The 12232-nt window shown below is 37.0% G+C and overlaps 1 long non-coding RNA gene across 1 annotated transcript; it reads left to right on the plus strand.

Annotated features, from left to right (window-relative positions):
- The first annotated feature begins 4080 nt into the window (after positions 1 to 4080).
- LOC146761080 (uncharacterized) lies at positions 4081 to 6793 on the plus strand. The gene is made up of 3 exons (XR_014945380.1): positions 4081 to 4180; positions 4376 to 4454; positions 5624 to 6793. It is a non-coding gene; the product is annotated as an uncharacterized LOC146761080 (long non-coding RNA).
- The last annotated feature ends 5439 nt before the right edge of the window (positions 6794 to 12232 follow it).

Raw genomic sequence — 12232 nt, forward strand, 5'->3', positions numbered from 1 at the left:
GTTCTGAGGCTTGGAGGTGAGATTTTGCCACACTGAGCTGAGCTTTTACCCACTTAGTTTCTCAGAGCCTCAGCTGCCCATCCATGAGAAGGGACTGGGCAGTGTAGCCTGGAATACTCATGCAGCAGTCTGTCTTCAGAAGGGAGCTGGTACTGTGATATTGCTAATGGGTAGGTGAGCCTGTCTGATCCAGCATGAGGCTTAACTGGTGCTGCTCAGAGCAAGAAATTGCAACATTTATAATAAATATTTCTAATTTAAAACCAAAGAAAAATCATTTGAAAGAACTGTTCTCCATGGGATTTGTCTCATGAGCAGGGATGGAGGTTATGTACAAGTCATTCTGAATCATTCATTCCATCTCACAGCATACGTTTAACCAAGTTAGATTAAAAGCAGCCTCTTAATGAGTGGGCAGAGTAAGTACCTTCTCAAACCAGGTCTTCTCACAGTGACTGTGTTTGGTTTGCTCTCAAGAATAGTTATTCTGGACTCTCTGAGGAAAAATTTATTTGTGCCTTTATTTAAAGAAAATATTTGAAAGCCCAGGTACTGCTTGCTCTTTCTTTTCCCAACCGGAAGAAATATTCCTGCTTTCAAGCAATTTTAACAGCTGCAAGGAAGCCACAGTCATATTTGATCTGTCAATGAAATTAGTTTTCGTTGTTAATAAAACCTGATATCTTGGACAGGATGTTTAAGAAATGATTGTGGACCAGTTTCAGCCATCAGTGTGCAAACAGGAGTCAGCGTTAAACTTATGTTTAATAGAACAGATATGCAAGCAAAACACACACAGAGCAAAGTGAGTCCCTCCAGAGAAGCATGCAGCCAACCATGCTGTAGGCCGCTGCTCCCATTGAGGTCTGTCATAAATCTCCCACTGCCTTTTTGTTTCAGCATCAGTTGCTGTGAATGCAGAGCTGCTGCTGGTGGGGAGCATGCCTACTCCTAAGCAGCTGCCTGGAAAGTTTAACTTATTTGCCCCTCACTGGTTAAGACTTTTGCTCAAATGTAAGTTTATTGTTATGGATGTGGGCACTTCAAGGACTAGGTATGGGTTTTCAGGCTATAGGTTCCTAAGTGCCTATCTTGATTCAGGCTTGATGCTGGTACAGTGCTTGTCTTCAGGGGGGGAAAAAAAAAAAAAAAAAAAAGGAACAAAAGCTTGCGTAGCTGAACAGTCATTTTTTAACATCTGAGAGACAATTCCAGAAAAATTCATGGGAGAAAAGAGTTGACAGCTTTCAGCATGTGATATACTTGCCCAGTAGTATATCCAAAGAGACAACCTCGCAGAGCTGTATTTGAGAAATATAAGAACTGTTGTTGATTTTACAAAGTCACATAGTACTTAAGCTGGTATTCCCAGATGAGAAAGAATAAAAAGAAATCTATGTTTAGAAGTGAGGATGGCTGAAAAGAGGCAATCTGGAAAGGTGAAAATGTAATAATTTCCTCCAGCAGCAAACACACTGGAAATGAAACTCATCTGTCTGTATGCTGTTACCTTTTGAGATACTCTAGAGTATTTTGCAGGGCCTCCAACTGCAGTTCTAGAAGACCTTGAGTCTCCAGTAGGTCCTGTGTGAACATTTCAAATGTCTTTCAGCAACCCAGAGGTAGTAAGAGCTTTTGTTTAAGCAATGGAATCCTAACATAATTGATTTTACTTTTTGTGTGCTGACTCTTGCATGTGAAAAGTTACACTCGACGAAGTACTTATGCTCCTTTTAGTTCATTTTATTGGAAAAAGAGAAGCCTAAAAAAAAAAAAAACACCTAACAAAAAAACTTCACCAACTAAGAACTTAAGTGCTATGCTGAATCTGGGCCAGGTAAGGAAGTTCATTGCACACAGCAGCTAAGGCCAGAGAAACTCCATGTACTCACCCAGCCTCCACTGAAACGCTCATCTTAAACAAAGTGCTTTGATTGCATGTGAGGAAACAATACAGACTTGGGAATTTGCCTGGACTATACTGGGAGTACAGATCTACTAAATGCAGGTGAAGGCTGTACTTCTTTATGTCCTGGGAACCTTCAGAAATGCTTGTTCCATTAATAGTGGTTCCTTGGTGCAGCTCCCAAGGAGTCTCCTGGATTAACTTGGTTGGTTTCTGTTACTGCCTAGTTGGTTTGATCGTGAAGGCATGATGCCAGACATGAGCATAAGGAGATGATTTGTTGTGCCTGAGATGAGTCATCTTGAAGAGAAGTATGGTCAGCAGAGAATGCCTACCATTGGTAAATAAGAAGCTGAGTATATGTGTGAATTTACTGTTGAAAGCAGAGCTGGATTTACTGTGTGCTTTTTGTGAATTTAATCATGTTAGTAAGGCAGTACTGTTTGGATGTTTAGGTCTGAATTTCTATAAGGTGTGCAGCATTCTTTAAAAGTAGAAGCATCAACAGTGGTTATGATCTGACTTTGTAGACTATTTTTTTCATCCAAAATATGAAAGGATGTGATTATCCACCAAAACAGAAAGTATTAACACCCCATACTGAGTGAGAAACCAAAAGCAAACCCCAGGACTCTAATTTGTGCTAGGCCAGAGAAACCAAACTTGTATAAAGCCAAGTTTGTGCCTCCTCATATTTGATCAGTTCTGAGGAGAGCTATGCTTTTAATTCCAGGAACATCTATTACAAAAAAGATCCCACTTAAGCTTTAAGAAGGCAAAAGTAAAACACATTCATGTATTTCAACATTAACTTTGTGCTATATTTAATATCTTCTGATTTCTCTTTCAATCAGATAGCATCTGTTCATTCTCCTATGTTATGAAGTTTAGCTTTACTGTGCATACTTGTATTTTGATTTCTAAAGAAATCCTCATGTTGTTCTTAATCACAATTTTAGATAGGATCATTGCAGCATGAAATGAAAGTGGTTGTTGTTGTTGAAAACAATTTACATATCTACTTTCAACTCTTTTTTAAAGCAAACTTATTGGCTTGAGCTTCACTGATTAAAAAAAGTCCATTACCAACAACAAAAAAACAAGCACAACCAAAGTGAAAACCAAAAGTACTAGGAAAAAAAAAAAGCAAAAAAACCAACCCACCCCAGAAAACCAGAAATGCTTATTAAAAGCTGGCTAGTCCTGCTTGTATGTGTGATCTTATCATATTGGCCTTTTTCTTTCCAGATGTCACAGGTTTATGTGGTGTAAATGATACAGTCATTATCCAGATGGTCTAAGATGGGAACAGCTTCTGGGAGGTATACGTTATTTAATTCTGCATATCCTAGGTCTATAAAAAAATAAACTGGTCAGTAAAGTGTCTGAATTTTGCACTATCCATTTGGGAATAGAAGCTCTGAACTGACTGACTGCACGCTTGACCAGATGTGGCCTCATCTTTATAGAAAACAACCAGACCACCAATAAAATTATTCAAAATACAACTCTGAGTGGTAATCACAGGACTGCTATTCTCATCATAACAAGCTCAACTGTGCGCAAACAGTAAGGATCAGATTTAGTTCTCATTTTCACTGGCATATAACTTTCTTAAAGTGAAAAGGTTTTTTTCTTCCTCCCAGAGAAGTAGCTGACAGTGAATTTTGTCTTAATTTTCTGTACAGACATCACAGACTTATTAGGAAGCAGATAATGTATTCTGAATTACCTAATAACACCAATAATTATACATAAAGGGCTTAATTTTATTATTGAGTGATAGTGTGTGATGCAGGAGTGTCACTGAAATGAGACACGTATCTGAAGGCAGAGCTGACCCATATAAAATAAGCGCGGCCTTCTTCCTAAATGCCAAAAGCTATTGGATAACTTTCAGACAGTCTCCTTGGAAATGATTTGAAGTCAGCAAATAATCAAACAGAGAAGTATTTTAAATTACCTTGTTTTTGTAAATGCTATGCTATTTTTCCTGGAAACGGGACTAGATGTGGCAAAGTTCACTACTTAGTTGAATACAGTTAAAAACAGGCCAAAGACAGTGTTCATACAACGCCATAGTCTAAGCTTAGTAAGCAGACTCCCTCCCAGTGGTATTTGTGGAATAGTACCCAAGTCTTCTAATTTTGAATTTGATTGCCTCAGCTGTCCCAGAGCATGCTGTCTGCTTTTTGCAGATCCTTTGATATGAAACTCCGTAGAGTTCACTACTTCAGAGAGACGTTGGTGAAGCAGAAGTGCCTGTTTATGTGGGTGAGTCCTAAATGCTGGGAAGTCTCTCAGAGGCAGGAGGCCTTCGCAGCAGACCCTGAGATGGCTGCTCCCCATCTGCCTGGGTGGCTGCAGCAGGGGAAGCGGGATAGCTGGTCCCAGCTAAGTGCCTGCCCCTGTAAAATGCAGCATTGATTACAAGTTTAAGAACACCCTTGCTTTTTCTGGTCTACACAGCAATAGGAAGGATTCATATAGAGCCTACTGGAGCCCTGAATGCCACCCTTTCTCTTTCGTCCCAGCTCCTCTTTATGCTGTAAGTTCAATTTCAGGTTCCAAGTACTCTTTCCTCTCTCAACAAGGGGGATAAAACTTTGGGATATTGACTTACTGCCTTTAAAGGGAGAATTCACTATGTAGAAGAAGTAATAAATGTGAAGTAGATTTCATATCTTAAAGTGGAGGTTATTTTGGAGAAGATTTTTTAGTGTAATCTAATTTTTCTAATTTCAAATCGGAAAAGCATCCTAGAAGTAAAATATCAAAGGAAAGAAACAAGAAACAAAGTGTTTATTTTCTTTTCAAATATTGAAAGTCATTGAAATTAGTCTTGGGACTTAATGATATTGAATAATATTGCTTTCCCATCTCTGATTTTCAATAACCTACTGATCAGCCAACAACTCTTTCACCTACTGTTATTTAGCCTCTGTTACATTTTTCTGCTAACTAACAGTATGTTGATTGTCAAGTGCGAAAACTTGAAAAAAATTGTCAATAAATGAATAACTGAAATATGAAGCTGGATTTTATTTATGTTGCTAATTAGAAAGAGAGTCTTTAATGCTCGAGGGACACTAGTGAGTCAAAACTACACACATTTTGAGGAAACAGTTAATTTGACACCACTACTGAACAAAAGCCTATTAAAAGCTGTGGAAAAGATTTTGGTTGATGCTAACAGAAGTCAATAGTCATGGTCCAGAACTAGTAAGAAGGTCTAGCAAGGCAGTGCTTCTAATTTACAGAGTAGGCAGATGAATAGAGAAAGGATAGTACTTTTAAATAAGACAGCTTTGCTTTAAAGCCAATCTCTATAAAAAAATTATAGGATCAGAAAATATTTTCCAGCTTGTTCCAAAAAAAATGCAGGTAAGTTATATAGGTTGCAGCTGGGAGGGTGTATGGGAAATTGGTAATCACAGTCTGAACCTCTGATTAATCAGCTGAGGCAGGTGTTGAGTCAGCTGTGGGAGCACAGGTGAGAGAAATTTAGCTGTGTTCCCGGAAGGGGTGGAGCTTGACTCCACCTCCTCTAGACCTCGTTTAAGGGCTGACCACCAATAAGGCAGCTTCTCTTGGCGATTGCTCCTTGGTGGAGATTGCCTCAGCATTTCCCAGCAAAGGCATCCATATTGGTGAGTTTTTCCCTATAAATAAACTTTTGAATATCTGTTATCATCTTTGTATTATTCTACTTTACAGAGGGAAAGAGGATGAGTCCCTGATGAATACTCAGAGCGTCAGCAGGAAGTCTAAACTGTTTTGGTTGGGTAAAAATGCCTTCTGGTATCTAGGGGATCTGGAAGAACTTGGAGAGAGGTGTCTAGGGGAACTGTTTGGTTATGTCCTGAACTGATGATTGAGCCCCTGGTGAAGGAGTTATGGCTGGCCCTGGATGCACAAGTGTGAGCGATTTGTGATTCTCATGTGATCATGTTGGTCACATGCCTCTCCTGGGCTCATTTAATGGCTAGTCTCTGAAGATCCCTTTCTTAAGTATTTTACAGCTAGAGATCCTTTTTACCTGCTGGGTGAGTCAAGCTCTTTTTCTTCCATGTGGTTATTGGTATTCCCAATAATACTTATAGTCCACCAATTCACACAGATGAGCTGGTGGAGATGCTCTTCGCTTCATGATGTGACAGGCTGTACGTGGCTGTTTGGAATATGGCTTGTCTTTTGTGTCACCGTAATCACTGCTGAAACTCATAATCCGCTACTTCACTGAACTCACATCCACTGTTTGATCTCCATCACTGTTATGGAAGTGTCAGTGGGTACCATGTTTTCTGCATGGAGGAATTAATTCCACCCATTTGCTTGATACTTGCTTCCCTATCAAGTGCCATATTGTCAGACTACCCTTCTGTTTCTATCTGTCACATGACAACAAAATGAAATGTAATTTTGGTGGGAAGTTTCAACCTCTATTTCCATACTGCCAACATCTGCCTCTGATATCATAGGATAACCTAATTAAACAGATAAAATATGAGGCATTACTTTCACAGCAGCTCTTGTATTTTTCTAACCATAAATACACTATTGCTCTGAAAATTCTAGGCTGTAGAAAAAATGCATGTTGCAGCTGGAACTGCTAATCAATACATTAATTTGTTCCTTCCTTCAGCCTCATGAAAACACAACTGAACCATAAAAACAGTGTGCCAGCTCAGCAAAACTTACATCAGTTACTCATCAGTGAGTGACTTAAAACTCCTGTTTTCAATTCTACTCTCCAAAAATCAAAGTAAACCTAGTAGAGAGCTCAGTATGGATAGATAATGCTCCTTGTGAAGTGTGCTCATAGGAGAGGGGAAGGAGACTGAACAAGCCTTTAGAATTTTAACTCCACCTCCCTACAGTATGGTGGCCAAAACACTTGATTGCAAAACTTGCTTTTGTGGAAAACAGGATTCTGTACCTCCAAGAAACCTATGCATCATTAGCTGTGCTTTATGTCTGGACTTGACTGTGGTGGATGTCTCAGTGCTTAATTTATGTTTAAATCTGAACTGAGTCTTCAGAGCAGATTTTCCTGTATGTTAGATCTCTGAATGTCACTGCTCAGTACTTCTTTTTCAAGAAAGCCTAAGGTCTATCCCTTTACAAAATACTGTTGTGTGAGATTCTGTTCAAGTTTACCATCTTGAAAATGAGTATTGAATTCCAAGAGGCAAGGCAAAAGAACTGATGCAGTCAACTGTCCTTGCTTCCCATGAAGTAAGGCATTCTTCTGAGAAGCTGTGCAAGGAAACTAATTCTGGTCTATCACTTCCTACATATATATTGTGTGCATTAGCCTACTAAATAAATGAGGGCTTATCGAGACTACTCCTTAGTCTTAAGAGTGAATCAGGTTCTTCCCTCTCTAGTAGACTGGCATGCCATTCTGGATATTTTTCCTAATGAGAGCCAAGTTGAGATAATGCTCCTCATGGCACAATAAATGATTTTTCCATTATTCCTACCTGATTTCTTGCCTAGGAATGTAAGAAAGTGTTTAGAAGTTAGACTCTAGTGTTTTATGTGTTGTTCTGCTCATTTGTGGTATTTATGCAGTGCAAGCTATAACTTTATGTTGAGAACAAAAGAAAGTGCTGTCATGTTTTATGTTGTTTACTTCTCTATCAAGTCAGACTTTACCAATCATAAAGTAAACATGAAGCAGATTCATCTTATCCTGATAAACCAGACACACAGGAAAAAATAACCAAAATATGAATCCCAGAGGGACTGATTTTTATAATCCTTGATTTATGAACTGCCAACTTTGAATATCAAAGTTGCAGAAAAATTAGTATGCAGTTGTGAAAGGATTTTCTGTCACCACCGTTAAAGGCCCTAAAGGTGAGGATGTGATCCCTAAAGTAAAAGATGTTTTGTCTGTGTAAATTGGACCTAGGATCTGTCTTTGTCATTAATGTTAGGCAGATGGTGACACCCTAGGAAAGAAGACCCTTGAACCATATGTGTCACAAGGTACCTTTAAACTCAGTAAAACCCATCATTACTTACTCCATGTGCCATGCTTCTATATTACTGGGTGACAAGTTCCATTATGACTAATGGATTTACTATCTACAGATGTAGTGTTTCTGCCTTTGTTGGTCCAGATGTTCTGAACCAGAGGTCAGTCATGGGACTTGGGATATCAATCTGTTTTTGAGCTGCAATTTAATAAATCAGCTCTGCTGAAGTCTTAGACGCTAGGAAATTGAATAAACTAGTTTTGATGTTGGAGGGAAAGGAAATCTCTGCTAGTTCTACTTATTGTGTTTTTCCATCAAACAAACCATGCATAATGAATTATGTCAGTTTAAGAGTTGCTCAGATATCTTTGTAATGGAAAAAAATATAAATCAGAGTCTGTGGCAACATCATTTCTCTGTTGACTGGTAGCCCAAGATATTCAGGTGTAGTTTTTGGTGCTCCCCCCATCTTTCTGGAATGCCCCTATCTTTTAAACAGAAAAAGAGCAGATTTAGTGTTCTCATTTAATAAGTTGGCACAGGTAAAGAAATGGAAAAGTAATTCTGAGTCTCCAATATGTCTCACTGTGTTCATGTCAAATGAATTAAGACTGGTTATTTTATAAGCCATAAGCTCAAGTAAAATCTGAAAATAAAGTCTTGATGATGAAATCGCTTAGTGAAGGTCTATGCAGGAAGCTATGTGTTATTTTATGGGAAATCAGATTAGATAATCAAAATAACACTTCTGGCCTCAGAATATGCAAATCTGTCCAATTAATGTGTTTTACCATGTTTGATGAAGTAGCTGGTGATTGCTTTGAACTCCCAAACTAAGAATAGATCTTAATTGTGTTTTAAATTTAACAGAAACAGCTCTTTTATATATTTTAGTACAATGATAAAAAATAGTTTTCTTCATTTAAGAGCAAGCAGGCTCTCATCTATTTAATTCAAATATAGGGTTATTTAAATTTTGCAAAGCAACAGTTACAATCATTTTCTTCCGTAAGTGAAAAGCAATACTGTGAATATGACATTTCTTTCTCTTCATGAGTGTGTGCATAGTTATACAGATCAAACAGGATTTAAGAATAAAGCTGATGTGTTTTTTTTTTTATGGCATTTCCAGATGAATGCTAGAGTGAATGCTTACATATACACATTTAAGACATTTTTGTTCATTACCACCAAGTTACCTGTCCAAGATCACAGTCATGAACAAGATCACAAGACGTCATTCATATTCCTTCTGGGACTTTATCCAGTTAGCCTTAAAGAATGCTACTCAGGAATTGGCCTGCTTCATGTATGCATATGAATCAAGTGGGAACTGGACTGCTATGTCTGTGATCTTTCAATAGTAGCTTACTGGTGGTGATTAAAAGAAAATCAGAAGACAGCAAAGGTACTGTTTCTTAAATATTTATTGGAATGCTTATCTAAAATATGATTTTCAGGGAGTATAAATGTCCTTGAAGATGTTTGATCTTAGATACTTTATTGTTCTGGGTACTAATCCTGACACTTAATATTGTCCTTCGAAAACAGACTCTTCTCAGAAAATATAATCTTGCGTTTAATTTAAAGTTATATATGTCTGTTAGGTTACTAGAATGTTAGTTCTGTTTAAGTCTTTGAACAGAATGTTAAACATTGAAATATGTGATAAACTCTTTATGTTTTGTCCTAAAAAAAAAATAAAAATAAAAAATCTATATATTTCAGTAAACTTAGCCAAGAATTATTGTTGAGAGTTACTCTTGTTGTAGAATTGCTCAGCCTAATCTTTTTAGGGTAGAAACACATATCTGAAACAAAAATTATTATATCTATGTTCCATTTTTCTAGCCCTTTTCCTTTGGGGTTTGAGTCCAAATAGCTTCAAAAGTGTTTCTAATGAGATTTTGAATTTCTTGAAAGAGTACCACTGGGAAGTCTACTGTCTGAGAATTTGCTGGAATATAGCTCTTTCTTGATTTCAAATAATTCTTTAGAAACATTATGGATCTCAAGTTTCAGTTCAAGAAGTATCATTCTCAAATATGACTGTAAAACTGAACTTTTATCTGATGTGGTAGCATGTAGTTGTAAAGTAAACCTCTTGCAATAATTGGAATTTAATATCATGTGATTAGAAATTTAATTGTGTTTAATATCAATAGTATATTTTATGCTCTATGTAAAAGGCTGATATCAAATTTAAAAGTATTGCTGCCACTATACTGTTGCCACTTATATTGACATCAACCAGTGTCTCTGTTGAGCTTAGAAAGCAGTATTTACTATTACTTGTAAACTGACTGCAAACATAACAATTTGATCTACAGTTCAATGCATTTTTTAGTTTGTGTTTTTTGTAGAATTTAACATGCGTGATTAGGTATTAGACTTCCTGTAGTACTTCCAGAATTGCCACACTTCCTTTGAATTTCTGGCTACTACTTGTTCTTTTTGTTGCATTTATAATTACGGGTCTGTTTTGATATCCCATTTAGAGAGGAATTTCTAAAGATAGTAAATTTGACAATACCTTGGGTAGAGAGCTCGTGTATGACTGCAGGAATCTAGTTGAAGAATAGGTGGGAGCTGATGGAAGGTGAAAGGGGTGAAAAGAGGCAGAGTGGCTTTGCTCCTGTGCAATTTTCATCTTCCACTGAATTAATGGGTGTATTGAAGATTTTCTTGCTACAACTGAAAACTTAGTCCCAGTGCTGCTTAAATATTTTCTTACAGTCAGATGAATATATATATATATATATATATATATATATATATTTTTATATATTTATATATGAGGTGGGGAGGGGGGGGAGGGGAAATATTCAAATTTATCAAATTGAAAATTTCCTCACTTTATCATGCTGGTTCTTTTTATTTATTTTATTTTATTTTTATTCCCCCTCCCCCCCCCCTTCATCATCATCAGTAACCAAATCCAGAGCGAAGCGTGTTGCTTTGTGAACAGACTTCAGGTTAGCACTGTGGTCCTGCACAGCTGTGACATTTTTTTTCCCCCCAGCTCTGGCTTTTCTGTCATTCTATTAACCAACTGCTTACAATTGCATAGGAGAGACATATGGAAATATCTTTGCTTTGCTATTGCTTTGACACTGAGTAACTTGGGTCTCAGTCAGTAAAACTGCATTTAATTGTACCTATATGTATATGTTCAGGGTAGTTAATTCCGTGCTTAGTGACTATGAAGTCTAACGGCAAATTACAAAAGTTATTCAATTTAAGCTCAACTTCAGCTTATTCTTTTATAATACCTTTTGGGCCTGCATGGTTAGCCAGTAGTGAAGTGTTTATTAGTATGACCAGAAAGTACTACTTGTTTACTACTGTACCTTTCTGTTGCATCTGATGTCATAAAAGATTTTATTTTCTAAAGGATCAGAGCAAGAAAAGGTGTTTTTTCTTTTTTTTTCCTAAGTCACTTTCTAGATGTTTTTCTGCCAAATCACTGCAGTCCAGCCTGAATGCTACGAAGTAATCCTTTGGACACTTGTAAGTCACAACTGGCTGTTTTTCAGCAGCATGATTATCATTTTTTTGAAACTTTTTAAATTAAAACTTTGTGAGCATGCAATTGAAAAGCAGTGAAGAATTTCCCCACATTGTAAATTAAAGTAAGTCAGAAATTCTCAGCAAGACATAAGCCTCCTTAACATTGGCTTTTCTTCAAAATATAACTGGCATTTGATAGTTTTGGTACTTTCAAGCTGTCTTTGAAATTCTCTTGCAGTTTAAATTGTGCATGTAACAAATTAAAATGCTTAGTGGGACCATACTTCACCTTCAGGTATAGACTTTGTCACTGTTCTTGTGTGCTTAATGAGAGGAAGTCTTAAATAGAAAAAAGTGTTCACAAGTATGAAATATTATTTTAAAATGTGGCTGGGATACAAAACACAAGGAAAACAATGGTAAAGCAAGATTGCTGGGAATCTACAGTGAAAATCAGGATAATAATGAAAGATAAAGGGAATGGAATTAATAAGATCTGTTAACTTGCATGGTATTTTCCTCTGAGGACTTTCTATAAATAGCGTGAAAAAATATTTAATAGATCATATTGAAACCATTAGGTTCCGCTTGTCTTTTGTAGGGTTTATCAAGTGACCCAATTTATGACTGCTCTTGTTTGAATTTCAAATTGGATCATAAGTGGAGGGCCATCACTTTGTAATAATTTCTAGTGATGACAAATAAAATCCACTATAATTTTCTACTACAATTTGGAAGGGCTGCGAAACTCCAAACAAACAAAAAAGTCACTTTGAAGTGTTCCATCCAGACTCAATGTCATCACAGTAGTGCGCAGAAAAATGAACAA

The sequence above is a fragment of the Coturnix japonica genome, chromosome 4 (genome assembly GCF_054131305.1).
Source record: "Coturnix japonica strain WE chromosome 4, WE-NBRP24, whole genome shotgun sequence".
Classification (NCBI taxonomy): domain Eukaryota; kingdom Metazoa; phylum Chordata; class Aves; order Galliformes; family Phasianidae; genus Coturnix; species Coturnix japonica.